Source organism: Lissotriton vulgaris, chromosome 3_1 (genome assembly GCF_964263255.1).
Source record: "Lissotriton vulgaris chromosome 3_1, aLisVul1.2, whole genome shotgun sequence".
Taxonomy (NCBI): domain Eukaryota; kingdom Metazoa; phylum Chordata; class Amphibia; order Caudata; family Salamandridae; genus Lissotriton; species Lissotriton vulgaris.
In genome coordinates, this window is record NC_141689.1 from 1711339391 (window position 1) to 1711354194 (window position 14804).

Consider the following 14804-nt stretch of genomic DNA (forward strand, 5'->3'; position numbering starts at 1 on the left):
ATCAAGGTACAGCGCATTGAAATCGATGCATGCAGGCAGGCAGACATGCATGTAGATGCACACAATCCAAAAACGGCACGGCAGATTCAGATTTTGAGGTTTGGAGGGGGTGGCTTGTACCGCAACAAGAGGACCACAGGTTCAATGAACGGCTCTGCCTTCTTTTAAATGATAGCTGAAGCTGAATTTCCAGATTGATGCAGGTATAGTCTACTTCTCTGCTTCTATTAAATATTGTTGTATGGCTGGATACATCATCATCATGAAACTCCTCTCAGAAGCTTTTTCTCCTCGGGATCCTTTTGGACATTTTTAAATGGCTTTTCAAATCTCTGAAGTATACTTATATTTAAGGAGATCACTTCTATACTTGCTATTTATTTAGAGTCTGGATTGGTTACTCGTATATTAGTCTTTACCACAATACTGATAGCCAATTCGCTATATCAATAGGGTGGTACAGCTATTCTACAGTGATTCCTTTACATAACTCCTTTCACAGGAATTATCAGCTTTTGTGCAAGGCTATAATAAAGGCGCTCTCTTTGGTACCTGACATCTCACAATAATCCAAGAATAACGACACTATTGTAACACTTCTATCCTCTGATCCTTATCCTCTCTTATATACAGTTTACTGAGAACAACTGCTCCTATAATGTTGAACTCAAAAACTGAATTAGCATGGGAAATGGATATAGATACTGCATGGCCTTTCAATTTCTGGAATAAACTATAGGTAAAGGTACATACATATTCATGTTCTGCCAGCACTACTCAAACATTATACTTTATCTATAAAATAATGTTACTCATTCCTAGTACTCTCTCTAAATGTGCTGCTCACAGTTTTGCAGGATGCTGGTAATCATCATAGTGCTGGTTTTGTGCCTATGAGTTTTCTTTGATAAGCTGATTATTGTGGCACAACATTTGCAATCAATTAAACTGTATATTTAATGATAATACTCTTTTTCAAGTTAGTCTTATATGTGTAGGTAGTATGGCTGATATTTAGACTTCCTATTCCTTTGATATCTGTTTGCTTGATTTATTAATAGCTCTTGACTTTCAGCAAATTACTCAAAACTGGAATAAATGCTTCAAATGTTTGATAGCTTAGTGGTATAGTATTTAGAATAATCTTCTTCGTGATAATGCTTATGTATCACCAACTTCTCTTGCTATTGCACGACATAATGTGTGGTCTCCAATAAGTTCATATTTGAATCAAACATCGAAAGTGCATGACCACTAACTGTGTACAGTCTTCTGAAGTACTCAGGCCACCATGACTGTTTTTCTTTTATCCTCATTCCATACTTACTTGAATTTTACATTTTCCAAAAATGTGTGTTTTCTCTTCAAGATCGCAGGTTCATTTTCCACTGGTTATGTTTTATTATTCCTATTATTAAGTATATCTATGTTTTCTTTCCACTGTTAAGTATTTTCTCGATTGCTTTTCTTTGATAATTGTTTTTGAATGTTCTTATTCGTTGCTGTTTCATACATATTGCATATTATGTTTCTACATTATGGTTTTATTTATATTAGAATATTGGTTCTGTATTAATTTATATTGATTTATGTTTTCTTTGTGAACCCAATGGACTATTGTTTGAACAAAAAAAAGTATTTTGAGGACACTGCAGCATCACCACATAAATAGAGTGATAAGAGTGTCATATATAGTGTCAATGGAGACAGTGGTGCATTATGGTGGCACGGTATGTGGAATTATAGCAGGGCTGAAGGGCTGGAATGAGGGACCAAGCAGTAGTGGTGTGCAAAGTGGCTTTTTACAATTTTTGGTTTTGGTCATTCACAAAGCTGGTGAAGTTTACAAATCTAACTTTGTGTTCACCTAAGTGACCGTTCCTCTGCCTAGCAGGATAATTTTCACAACATAGCGAAATCATTTCCACTGAAATCAAACCAGCCAGATTGGAAAAAGCTCTACTGGTGTTCCTTTTGTGGTGTTTTCTTTCCACAATAGTAAATGTATGCAGATTTTTCTGTGCAACTGTATCACTTGCCGAGGTTTTTTGTGCACAAGAGACCAGTAACTGTTTTTTATCTCGCTCTCTTTCTAGTTCTTTCTGTCCTTTTTCTCTTGTTTTCATAATTTCTCTTTTTCTCTCGTTGCCCTTCACTTTTCTCTCGTCGGCATCCTAAGATCTCTCGTGGTTTTCTCTCACATTATCTATGAGCTTTTGTCTGTAGATTTGACCCCATTCCGCACAACTCCACACCTTGGAGGACATCTTAAGGATGTTGGGGGGCCTGGCACTGGGCCAAACGTATTCTGGGCCCCTGATCCGAACAGTTTTGAATTTATGATACAAATTTCAGCTCATTCATGACCTCTTTGGCCAGGTCACTGACAGTGCACAGACGCACGGGTCCAAATTATAAATGTGTTTACATCTAATATTCAAGGATAGCGATTGGTGTTTTCAATACTGTAACACAGCAGCAGCACACTAATATTAACGCAAAAAACCTCGGTGGCACTCTCCCAATTCTCTCATTTGTGAGATCCTGGTTTGATCTAAAAAAAACTTTATTTATGGATCTTGCATGAATCCTACACAAAACATTTCGGTGCAAAATGTCCCTAGCAGACTCTCACACATCACACACATTAAAATAAATTAAAGGAATCCGGTATTGAAAAAACAATAAGGGGGTCATTCCTATCGTGAAATGAGATCGCCTGCCATAAGGGCAGGGGTGCCATGGGGGCCATTAGGATGCGCCCGCCACGACATCACAGAGTTGAATTCAGTAGAGTGTAATTATGTGGGACCCGTGCGGTGAGCTGGGAAGCAAGATGGCGGCCGCTTAGTTGTGGCTGTTGTGATGGTGTGGTGAGGGCCGGCAAGAGAGTGGAACCTAACGCAATGCAGCCCTAGTTTTGTATCACGTACCGCATTGGCGACTCCGCGCTGGATTGGAACGGAGAAACAGGTGTTCCAAGGCATGATTACAACGCTCTCCTGTCGTGGATCAGCGTCCCAACTGCTGCGAGAGCTATCGGCCGTGCTGGTTGCTCTCTCTCCCAGCCTGCAGCGTCAGACGTTCGTTGGAGGCCAGAGCCGTGTGAGAAGGCTTCGGTTTCGCTGGAGCTCCGGGCGCGGGACAGAGTGTGTTGTCATCAAACAACCCGTACACTTGAGCGGGTTTGGTGTGCAGAAAGAAGATTTTCGGGAGAGTATGGCTCCAAAATTAAACCAAATGTCGAAAGATGCGGCAAAAAAGAAAAATCAGCGGGAGGAGGGCTCTGCGAGAGCTACGGGAGAGCCTTCACCAGTACGGGAGAATATGAAAGGCAAGCAGCAGACTGTTTCGGACCAGGCAGACTACCGCCTCGATAGCTGATCTGTTTAAAAAGCCGGTAAGGAGAAGAAACCGGAGGCGGTGCCCAGGACTTTAGCTGGGGAGGTATCCGGTGTATTGGAAACCAGAGCCCCTGACAGTATGACTGATACTCAGCCTCAGCTATCACCCCAGGTAGAGATGGACGGCAAGTTGGATGGCAATATGAATGGGGTTATGGTTGGGGCTGTCCAATTAGTAAGTGAGACTCCCTTGATAGAGATTGATGCCCAGGGCAAGCCAAAATCGACAACAGAGGGAATCATTTCTGGAGAATCTGCAGTATCTCTGAGAGAGATAGCTGGGCACCTAGTCATTCCGCAGCTTCAAGTACTGGCACAAGGTCCGAGCGGTATTGGAGGAGGGGAGCAGCATGCTCTCTTGGAACAAGGAGATGAGGACGGTGCAGGTGGGGATGGGGCTCAGAGCGAAGCCTTCATCTCGGCCTCGGATGGAGGGGAGTGGACTGAGGATGAGGAGGAGGGAGACTGTAGCTCCTTTGGGGACTCAGAGAGTGATCCGGAGATTGAAAAGCCGGCCACCGCATTGAAAGTACCTGTAGTGAGGGTAAAGGATCAGGGGGTCCCCAAGGTGAACAACAGTTGGACCAGTCAGTCCCTGCAAATGGCAGTACGGATATTGAGATGGCACAAATGAGTTTGTTGGAGACAATTCATCAGGAAATTATTGCCCATAGGGCGGAGACACGACAAGAAAATCGGAAATCACAGGCTGCGATGAGGAAAATGAGGGGTGTCGTCAGGAAGTTGTCTAAGGCCTGTGTGAATACTGGCGATAGAGTCTCTAACCTTGAAAATAGAATTGTGTCTACTGAGGCGGAAGTGGAGGTGGCTGTAGCTAAGGTGAACGCTCAAAGCTCCCAGGTTGTTGATATACAATGGGAGCTAGAGGAGATGGAGAACAGGCTCCGCCGGAACAACCTGAGGATCCTGGGAATTCTGGATGGGGCAGAGGGGACCAATGTCAGGACATTCATAATCAGGCTTTTTGAAAAGGCATTCCCTAAGCTCACTAGCTGGAACTGGGCCTCAGAGCTGCAGAGAGTTCACCGTACTCCGTTTAAAGTCAGCAGGAACCCGAAGGACGGGATAAACCCAGGGCGATATTGATCTTTCTTGGAAACTTCATTCTGCGCCAAGCCATCTCGGATTTAGCAAGATCTAATGCTAAAAGGAATTGTGATGGGTTTCAGTTCTTTGTAAAGCCGGACTTCTATCACGCGACGGTGGAGAAACGGTGGCGGCTAAGGTGTTTGATTAAACCCTTTCAGGACAAGAAGCTTCAGGCTTATTTAATAAATCCAGCGCTGCTGAAAATTATTAATGATGGGAAAACTGTCTTTTTCTCCTCAGAGATTAAAGCAAAGAAATATTTGGATTCCATAGGACGCTAGGATATTAAGTTGAATGCAGTCCGAAAGCTTCTGACATTTGATTATGGTCTGTTTTTGGATTATGCTGTTAGAATATGTTTAGGAGGATCATTAATCTGTATAATTTGATGGTTTGGGCGAAATGGGTTAGGTTAGGCTCCACGGGTTTGGTAGGATGATGGGGGATTTGATTTTAGCTAGCCTTCACTACACATTGCGTTCCATTACATGCACAGACCAGGTCTATGCGCTTCACAGAGTAGGGAGGGTGGGGGGTGGAGGGGGGCTTGGGGGGAGGGTGGTTGTGTGTGTGGGTGCTCTGGGGTGGGAGAGGGGGGTGGGGTGGGGTTGAAAAATGGAAAAAGGAGGGATTGGTGCAGTGTTGGTCATGGACAAAGAGCGTCAGCGAGGAGAAAGATATCTGAAAAGGTTTTTGGTATAGGTTGTTTCACTCAATTTGATGGCGCACAATAATTTTACAATGAATGTGGGGGGCTGAACGACTGGAGGAAAAGACAGAAATTAGCATATCTGGTGAAGCACAATAGAGTAGACCTTCTCTGCCTTCAGGAGACTCACCTCCCCTGGTCAAAGAGAAATCTGCTTTTCATCAACGGATTTGAATTGTTGGCTTGTACAACACAATCATCAAATATTAGGGGGTTGTTATTTTAGCAAGGAAAGCTCTAGGAAAAGCTAGGAGAGTGAAAACAGATAGCAATGGAAGATGGGTGATAATGGAAATGGAGTTGGGCTTTACTATATGTGCTGTATATTGCTCTAAAGAGGACGATCCGGAAATTTATGATTTTCTAGAAACTAAGCTAGCCAATTGGTCTACCCCTCTGGTCTTTACAGGAGATTTAAATATTTCATCTGAATGGGGTATGGGAATATTGTATCAGGGGAGGAAACCCAGAGTTTTTAAGGCAGTCCAGGCTTTGATTGGTTCGCATGGGCTGCAGGAAGTATGGCGAGCTAAGGAGCCCTTGAACGCAGGCTATACCTACTTTTCTAATCCGGCTCAGAAGTATTCAAAATTAGATTACTTCTTTGTTTCTGTGTCGGAATCTGAGAAAGTCAAGATCTATAGACTCCCAAGGGTTATCTCAGATCACAATCCCCTGTTGTTAAAGTATAGTGTGGGAAGGTTGGAAAGATCTAAAGCAAACTGGACGTTCAAAAGAAGACTGCTGGCAGATAGTAGATTTGTAGACCATCTGAATATTTGTGTCGGAGAATTTATTGCGGCAAATAGGTATAGCACATCCCGGAACGGGGTCTGGGAGGCTTTTAAAGCTGCTTTAAGGGGAGAAACGATCAGTTGCTCAGCCAGGCTCAGAAGAGAGGATAGGGGTGAAGTAGAGAAATTAATGGGTAAGCTTGTCACTGCGGAAGAACAACATATAAAGGATATTGTCTCAGGTGGTGATGGTGAGGCTAGTCAGAGTGTTTTGCTGGCAGTCAAAGTGGCGTTGCAGAAAGAGGTTACGCAGAAGGCGATCGGGGAGTTTCAATCTTCAAGGGCTAAAAGGTATGAAACAGGAGAGCAAGCCGGTAGAGCACTTGCCGTTCGGATAAGACAGGAAAGATCGAAGAACGCAATTTTTTGTATAGAGGAGGAAGGGACAATATATACCGAGGTAAAGGATGTTTTGATGGTGTTTAAAAACTTCTATCAGAAATTATATGAAGAGGATGATTCTGATGGTAACCAGGTGGAGGGGTGTATGGATAGCGGCCTCAGTTTGGATGATGCAACAAGAGCAGACCTTGATAAAGATATTACGTTTGCTGAAGTTTTATCTGCCATGCGAGAGTTAGCGCCTGGGAAAGCCTCTTGCCCTGATGGGCTCACCCTTGGAGGTGTATAAAGCTGTGGAACGCGAGATTGTTCATCTATTAGTAGATTTATTTAATGGGATATTGTATTCGGGGGTGGTTCTGGACTCATGGAGAGAAACTAACCTTATAGTCTTTCACAAGAAAGGGAAAGCAGCTGAGAAACCAGGGTCGTACCGGCCAATATCCCTAATCAACGCCAATACCAAACGTTATTCAAAGATCTGGGCAAAGAGGTGGGGCAGGATCGTAGGCGGTCTCGTCTCCCCGTGGCAACATGGTTTCGTTCCAGGGCGCGGTACTACAGATCGCACATGTAGAGCTATAACTTTGTTCGACGCCTAGGAAGCCGCGGGGTGGTATGGCCATGATCCTGCTCGACGCAGAGAAAGCTTTAGACCGGGTGGGTTAGAGCTTCCTCTGGGGTATTTTGGCGGGGAGGGGTTTTGGGCCGAATGTCATCAGAGCTATTAAGGCTATGTATATGGACCCAGTGGCAAGTATCACAGTTATGGGGGAGAAGTCGGATAAGTTCAAGATAAGGAGAATGACGCGCCAGGGCTGTCCCTGCTCCCCCATCCTTTTTTGTATGTACATTGACCCTAGAATTTCTCAAGTGATTTTTAACGGTCATGTCAATAAGATTTTAGCATATGCTGATGACCTGGCGGTCATTACAACGAATCCGCAGCAGGCACTTCCAGTGTTGGTACAGATGGCAAAGGTTTTTGGTCAAGGCTCTGGATTTCTTTTGAACGAATCCAAAACTCAGATAATTTGTTCAAGGAATATATCGAAATTCGACCCAAGATATGTGGATTCTGCTGTGTATTTAGGGGTAAAGATCAATGCTTCAGTGGGTAGGATAGTGGAAGAGAACTATCCCACCCTAATTAAATCTATTAGAGGCCGAATTGAAAAGGATAGATGTTCTCCATCTCTCTTTGGTTGGGAGGGTTAATGCGTAAAAAATGCTGATGTTTCCCAGAGTGTTGTACCTGTTCAGAGCTATACCCCTATTTATTGATGAGAAAATTATGAAACATCTCGAGTCTGTGTTAAATAGGTTCATATGGCAGTATGCTAAGGTTAGACGATCTACGAGCCTTATGTCCTTACCGAGGGAAAGGGGCGGGATGGTACTACCCAATTTGAGATTGTACCATTGGTCATGTCTTCTGATACTGGCTCGGTGGGAGGAAGTGTTAATCCAGACAGCCAGGGCCCCCCTCCAATTTTCAAATTGCTGTTGGGGGGAAAAGCAACTGGTCTCCTGTTGACAGAATTGGAATATAGGTTCTATAAGAAAACTCGATTTAAGACCCTGCTCGGGGCATGGCAGGTCTGGAAAGCAATTTTAAAATTCTTTCATGTCCCTAAAATCAACCCCTTTCTTCTTCTAGAAAACTTGAGTCTTTTTCCTCAGTTAAGAAAGGATAGGAATTTACAAGTATGGAAGGGTTTGGGGGTTAAGACTATTGGAGACCTAATGGTAGGAGGAGACTAGATAATCAGGTTTGAGGATATGCAAAGGAGGTATGGCCTCCCTGTAATTCTGTGGCTCATCTATGGTCAAATCTCTCGCATTTTATTGGTTTACAGGCCTAAACTGAAGCCCCTGGTAGATTTCTCTGTGGTTGAGGTCTTGGGAAGAGGCTGTAGGAAGAGTAAAGTGGTTTATAATCTTCTGCTCTCAAGGATACAGGATGATGTAGGAAAAGTGGAAAGTGACTGGGCAATTAAATTAGGAAACCCAGATGTTGACCTGGACCTGGCATTATGTTTAAATAAAAAGCTTTTTCGGGCTTCTAATTTATGGGCTCAGCATTTTAAAACTGTTTTTAATCTGTATGATACACCGGCTAAATTATTTGCTTGGGGTGTCAAAAATGAGGATCGCTGCCCGAGATGTAATATGGGGCAAGCAGATCTAGTACATATGTTTGTCACCTGTGATTGGCTGGGCCCAGTTTTGGATGCAGTTATGAACTTTTGGGAGGGGCTGCTAGGTCATAAGATCGATCTATCCCCAACATTGATGCTATTTGGTTCAGATTCTAAATTGGCTTTGACAGAGGACGAAGCAGCTTTGGTTTTTATGTCGGCTGCTGTGCTTAGAATCTTGATCTCGGCTGGTTGGAAGGATGTTACAGCCCCCTCATATCAGATGTGGCTCTCGAGATTCTTAGGCATATATAATATTGAGTCTTGTCTCTATGATCTTAAAGGTGCTAAAAAATGAGAGATGGGAAGATGCCTTTGGGCCCCGGTCAAGAAGTGGCTGGAGGATAGAATCTGAACCCGATATGTACTGTATTGTTATATTTATTGGAAGACAAATGCTCTTATTCCCACATCATGAAATGTGCTTTTAGATGTTTATATTTGAGTGATGATTTATTTGTATCAGATGTTTTTATGCCTCGCATGTGATTCATTAACTGTTATGTCTTTCATGCACCATGAACTTCAATAAAAAAAAATGTAAAAAAAGGATGCGCCCGCCACAGTGGCATTCACATCCTACATTCCTGACATTGTGGTGGGCGGTGCAATCAGCACAGCCCACCATAATGCCAGGAAGGCATGTCGTGCACTTCCATGCACAACATGGCGGGCACCGTGCGGTGCCTGCCATGTTGTGCATGGAACTGCAGGGGGGTAACATAGGTACCCCCATGTGCACCCCCTGAGTCCCTGGGGGCCCCACAAGCAATTCCCGCATGCCTTTCCGTGGCAGCAATGCCGCCATGGAAAGGCATGTTTCCGCCCCCATGTAAATATGGTTGGCAGTTTCTAACAGACACCGGCACAATATTAAACTCTTTTCTGCCTGGTCAACTTGTTGACCAGGCGGAAAAGCGGCGGACCGTCTTTCTGTCCGCCGCGGTCCCCCTCGCCATAGTGATATGGCGGAGGGAAATGGGTGGCGGGCGGGGACGGATCTCAGGCGGATTGCCACCGCCATGCAGGCGGTGGCGATCCGCCCGAGATCCTAATGGGCCCCTAAGTTTAAGAATTATTCAAGGTCATCAGGGCAAGTCTCTCTGGAAAACAGAGCTGGATATATCAGGGGTCCAACGGAAAGGCTGGGCCACGGGCCAGAGCCCACTTAGCCCATGCCTTAAAACGTCTCTGCAAACGCTGCTTCAGCTGCTAGAGTGACAGATTCACAAGCCGCTGGTACCAGCTTTCAGTTGCTTTTAAATAGTCCACATATCTACTGAGTTCTGTTTTATAAGGAAACAGTGGGGATGTGTCATAGCCAATGGGTTGCTGTACATATCTTATAGAAAACTAAGAACAATAATAACAGAGTGAAAAATCAAGAAAATATCAATGTTAACTGTCCACTGCCATTGTTTTTATACCATATACCAGGGCGGTAGGACTCACGATACTCATAGTCTGCACCTACTTGTGTAGCCATTATTTTCTATTCATATAAACGCCTGCTCTGTGCTGTTTATGTGTAAGAGCTCTTTATTAAATCTTCACTGAATTAGCATTCTCAGAATATATTTAAATCATTCCAGAGCAGAAAGTTAGAAAACACATGTGGGCATCTACCTACTATGAGTTCAGTGATTTAATGAAAATCTGTTTTCCGTGAAATTACACCTGTGATTTTTTTTAAACTTGTTTTCTAAAGAGGGATCTGCTTATCCAGGTAGTGAAACACACAACTTTAGTATTCATTGGTCACTTATCCTTGATTGGTTGATTGCAGGATTTTCTAACAGATAAACTCTAACCTTGAAACTCTACATACGAGGTGACACTAGTCACTTTGGGACGAACCATGCAGTACTGAGCATCCCCAGACCTACGGGTTTACTTTCGGCTGAAATATCTTGGAACAGTGTAGAAAATGATTTAAAACCATCCCTCTCAATAGAGACACTTTTGTTTATGTTGTTCTTCTGCTCTATACCTCTTTATAACAACATCTAAACTATTGACTTCTGTTTTAAAGACTCAGTAAATGCCATTCTTGTTTTCTTTCACATTTCATAGGATGAACAAGACAGCTTTTTATCTGTTAACTTTTTTATTTTAAAGAGCAGAAATAGATAAATACAGCATGCTTTTAAATTGCAGAAGGAATAGAAAATTGTATCAAAAAATCAGTGTAGAGGTACAGCTTTGCAATGACTCTAATCTTCTCATTCCTTACCAATAATAATCATCTACTATATGTGCAAAGAGCGATCTAAAGTGCAACGGTTATACAAATCTCCAGCCAATATATATTATGTCCAGTCATTGTCCTAATGTATTAAAGTGCATTTGAATAAAAGTGCATTCGTGCATTTATAGTGCAATACAAAGTGCAGTATTAAAGTGTAACAGAATTCAGAATATCTTTTAAATACCTTCATTCCAGCTCCTCTAACCTATTTCCAAAAACTTGAATCTAATAATGCTATTAACTTGGAGACGATCCTTTTATTACATAATTCAGAACTTTGAATAACCTTTAATCTTATTCCATATATTGCCATATAGTAGTAAACCTCTTTAGTCCCCCCCACCCTTTGTACACGTCTCCTCAAATATTATAGTGCATAGTAGTTTGTTTTCCATCCCTGAACTGTAGGAATCATACGGATTCTCTGATTTTGCAGGCTAAGGGAGCATGCAATCGTCAGAGCTATTTAATTGTTGGCTTTAAAAAACAACACTAGACTTCCCTCAGGAAATGTAAAAGACTCAATAATCTGACTAATGATCTCGAATAGTTCCTGCCAAAATTTGGACAGATGCGGGTAGATATAAAACGTATGGGGCCAACCTCTTGCACCATGTTAATGACAACGAAAACAATTATCTGGTACCAATGCATATATTTTATACATGACAGCTTGATGACACATTAGATTTTGCTAATTCTATATAAAAAAGAAACATTCATCAGTATATAAAACGGTTTTGCTATTGTGTTGAGGCCTATGCTGATATGCTCTGAGTACAGAAGACCTGAAAGCCTTGAGGAAAGTCTGTTTCCTTTGCAGATAGCCATTCCACATCCCACTGTGAGGCATTTCTTTTACTACCTATAAATGATGTAGATTATTGGGTAGTGTACTACTGAAAGCAGGTTACTTAGGGCCATATGTATCAAGAAGTCATTTTGCGATTCTCAAATAGCGTTTTTTTGCGAATCGCTATTTGAGAATCGCAAAATGCTATGTATGTAGGATTTGCAATACATTTTGCGAATCCTCCATATTCCTTAATTGCAAATCTCAAATTACAATTCACAATTAAGGAATACCTCCCCATTCATTCCTAGGGGCCTAGAGGCCCATAGGAATGAATGGGAAGACATTTTCAATTTGCGATTAGCATTTAGCGAATCGCAAATTGAGAGTGCAATTTCAAGGGTGCAGGGGTGTCAAAAGGGCACCCAGTTGCACCCCTGAAATAAGCATGGGTGCACATGTGGCACACATACATGCCCTAAGGGCATGTATGTGCGTCACATGGCACTTTGCAAAAAAGTGCATTTTTCAAAGAAATCGCAAATTACCATCAACTTGAAGTTGGTGGTAATTTGCAATTCCTTAAGATGAAATTGCATTTTTTTTTAGCTTCTTACATTGCATTTAAGGAATCGCAAAATCTGCGATTCCTTAAATGCAATCGCAGAATAAGGAATCACAAATTTTGCGATTCCTTATTTTGCACGCAGATTTGCTTCATACATACCATTTGGCAAAAATGCGATGGCAAACGCTGTTGCGAACGCATTTGTGCTAGATACATATGGCCCTAAGTTCCAAAACACAAATCTCATATTTTAAGCTCCATTATTGTGGCGTTTATTTGCAGATTTCAGGCCACAACTTAATATATTGCAATATTAAGCATGCACCTTTCATCCCAATACCAGTTAAAAAGTTTAAAAGGGCCTTGAAAACCTATTAGGGCTACTCATAAGCAAGCAACCTTTTCAGAACTTGGAACACGTAAGGTAAATGTGTGAAGGCTTGCTACATAGAGCAATGTTGACATCTGCCAAAACGATAAGGCCAAACTCGATGCAATTGTCAGTTTTAAAGAATTTTAAAGTAAGTATGTCTTCACAACTCTTAGTGTCATGTCAAAACAATAACTTGTGCATTGTCAACAAATGCAACTCATCCATGATAATGGTATTTTTAACACTCTCACTTACTATATAATTCTAACGTGTGGCATTTCTGCAACCTCTCTGCTGGGGTTAGAGGGATAATGTCGTGCTACATGACAACATCAGCTGAGACAATAAATTGTCATTATCGATGCAGACAGGCGCTTTTTCTACACTTCATTTATGCTCCTCTGTTTCAAAGTTCCCTCTTTGTATGGTGGAGACGTTTTAACAACTTTTTTCAGTTCCAAATCCTTGTTAGAGATGCATTTAATTATACTGTTCTCGTGCTGCTCCTTTGTTCTTTTTCTAATGATGTTATGACAATGGTTAGTGAAAGAAGGGATACCTTACAGGCTTAAGGTGAGAAATCTGAGCACTCCTTATGTGCTAATAAAAACAGTTTACACGATGAGGTTCAAAAAAAGTTCAAAGTTTTATTCACTTTGTTCTTTCGCAAATGACAATGGCTAGATCTGGCCCTTCTTGCAGCTTTATCCCCAAACATTATGCCTTTTGTCTCCTATTTTTCTGATACTGTTTTTGTTAGCTATAGGATTCTGGGCAACTTACAAATGCTGATCAGTGCTAAAGTGCATAGGCTTTCTCCATAAATTGTGAATATGATTGGTTATCCATGATTGGCATATGTGATTTACTGGTAAATCCCTAGTAAAGTGCACAATGTCTGCCATGGCTTGTAAAACAAATGCTAATAGTGGTACTGCAGCACTGGTTGTGCCACCCACATGAGTAACCCTGTAAATGTGCGTCATACTTACTGCTGCAGTGTCTGTGCACGCTGTTTTATTTGCCTTGTTGACCTGGTAAGTGCACCCACTTGTTTGGCCCAAACCTTCCCTTCCCTTACAAATAAGGCACCCCTAAGGTAGGAGCATGGTACCAACATGGTCAGGGTGCTGTGTATATGAAAGGTGGGACATGTACTAGTGTGTGTGACATGTCATGATAGGGAAATACCGTGCATTTCGTTTTTTCATTATTGAAAGCCTTTCTGTCCCATTTGCTATCATTAGACCTGCACTGTAATATTTTACATGTGTAACTGTGGATAAGGACAAGATAGAGCAATGGAGTTAAGGCCCTCTGAACACAGAATTTATTACACACCTTTTGGTACAGGTGGTTTTTAAATTGTGTGTTTGAAAATGCCACTTTTAGCAAGTGGGCATTTCCTTGCTTTACCATTCTGTGCACCTCTAATTGTCTCTTTATTCAGCATCTGGTTTTGGAGTGGCAGGAGCTGGGGATGTGCATTCACTCTTGACAGTCACAAGGGGGGTGGAGGTGTGTTCTATCTTGTCCGGGGTACTCATCACAAGGCTGAATAGACCTGGTCTGCATTTAGAGTGGTGGGAGGAGTTTTGCTTGCGCCTGAATAAGTGTGTCTCCTTTTCACAATGCCTTCTCTACCCTCTGTGTTCATGGTAAACCAGGGAGGCCAGGACTCATTTGCACTGCCCTTAAGGCAAAGAGAACAATGACAAAATGGGGGTATACGTATTGGCCCTTAAACCCCAGGACTTTAGATTGCTTCAAGAAATAGAGGACCCTACCAAGAAGAAGAGCAGAAGAACTGTGTGATGAGTGCTGCCTTTTCTAAGTGAGGGGTAGGGTGGCCTGCAGTTGCTGCTTCTGTCAATGGTAGAGGAAAAGGACTGACTCTTTTTTGCCCTGCTGTGGTATCCTGCTTGGGAATAATCTCCAATGGCTTGTGTGTTCTTGCCTCCTGTAGAAAGTCTCTGGGGGGTAAAAAGCTTCAAGGAAGATCCTTGCTGGATCTAAAAGTAACCTGCTTAAAATGAGTGCTAGGAGCACTGCTTGAGGAGTGCTGCCCCTGAGGTGTCTGGTGTTGTGACGGCTTGCAGTTGTTGCTCTCTTCTTCAGCAAGAGAAAGGGCTAGACTGCTCTTTCACCAAGTTGTAAAGCGCTGTATTTTCGATCTTAAAAGAAAACTAGTGCCTGGAAGAGTGGCTTATTTGAAACTTCCTGGGGCTTTTACTTCATTGGATTATGTAATTGGGCTTATAC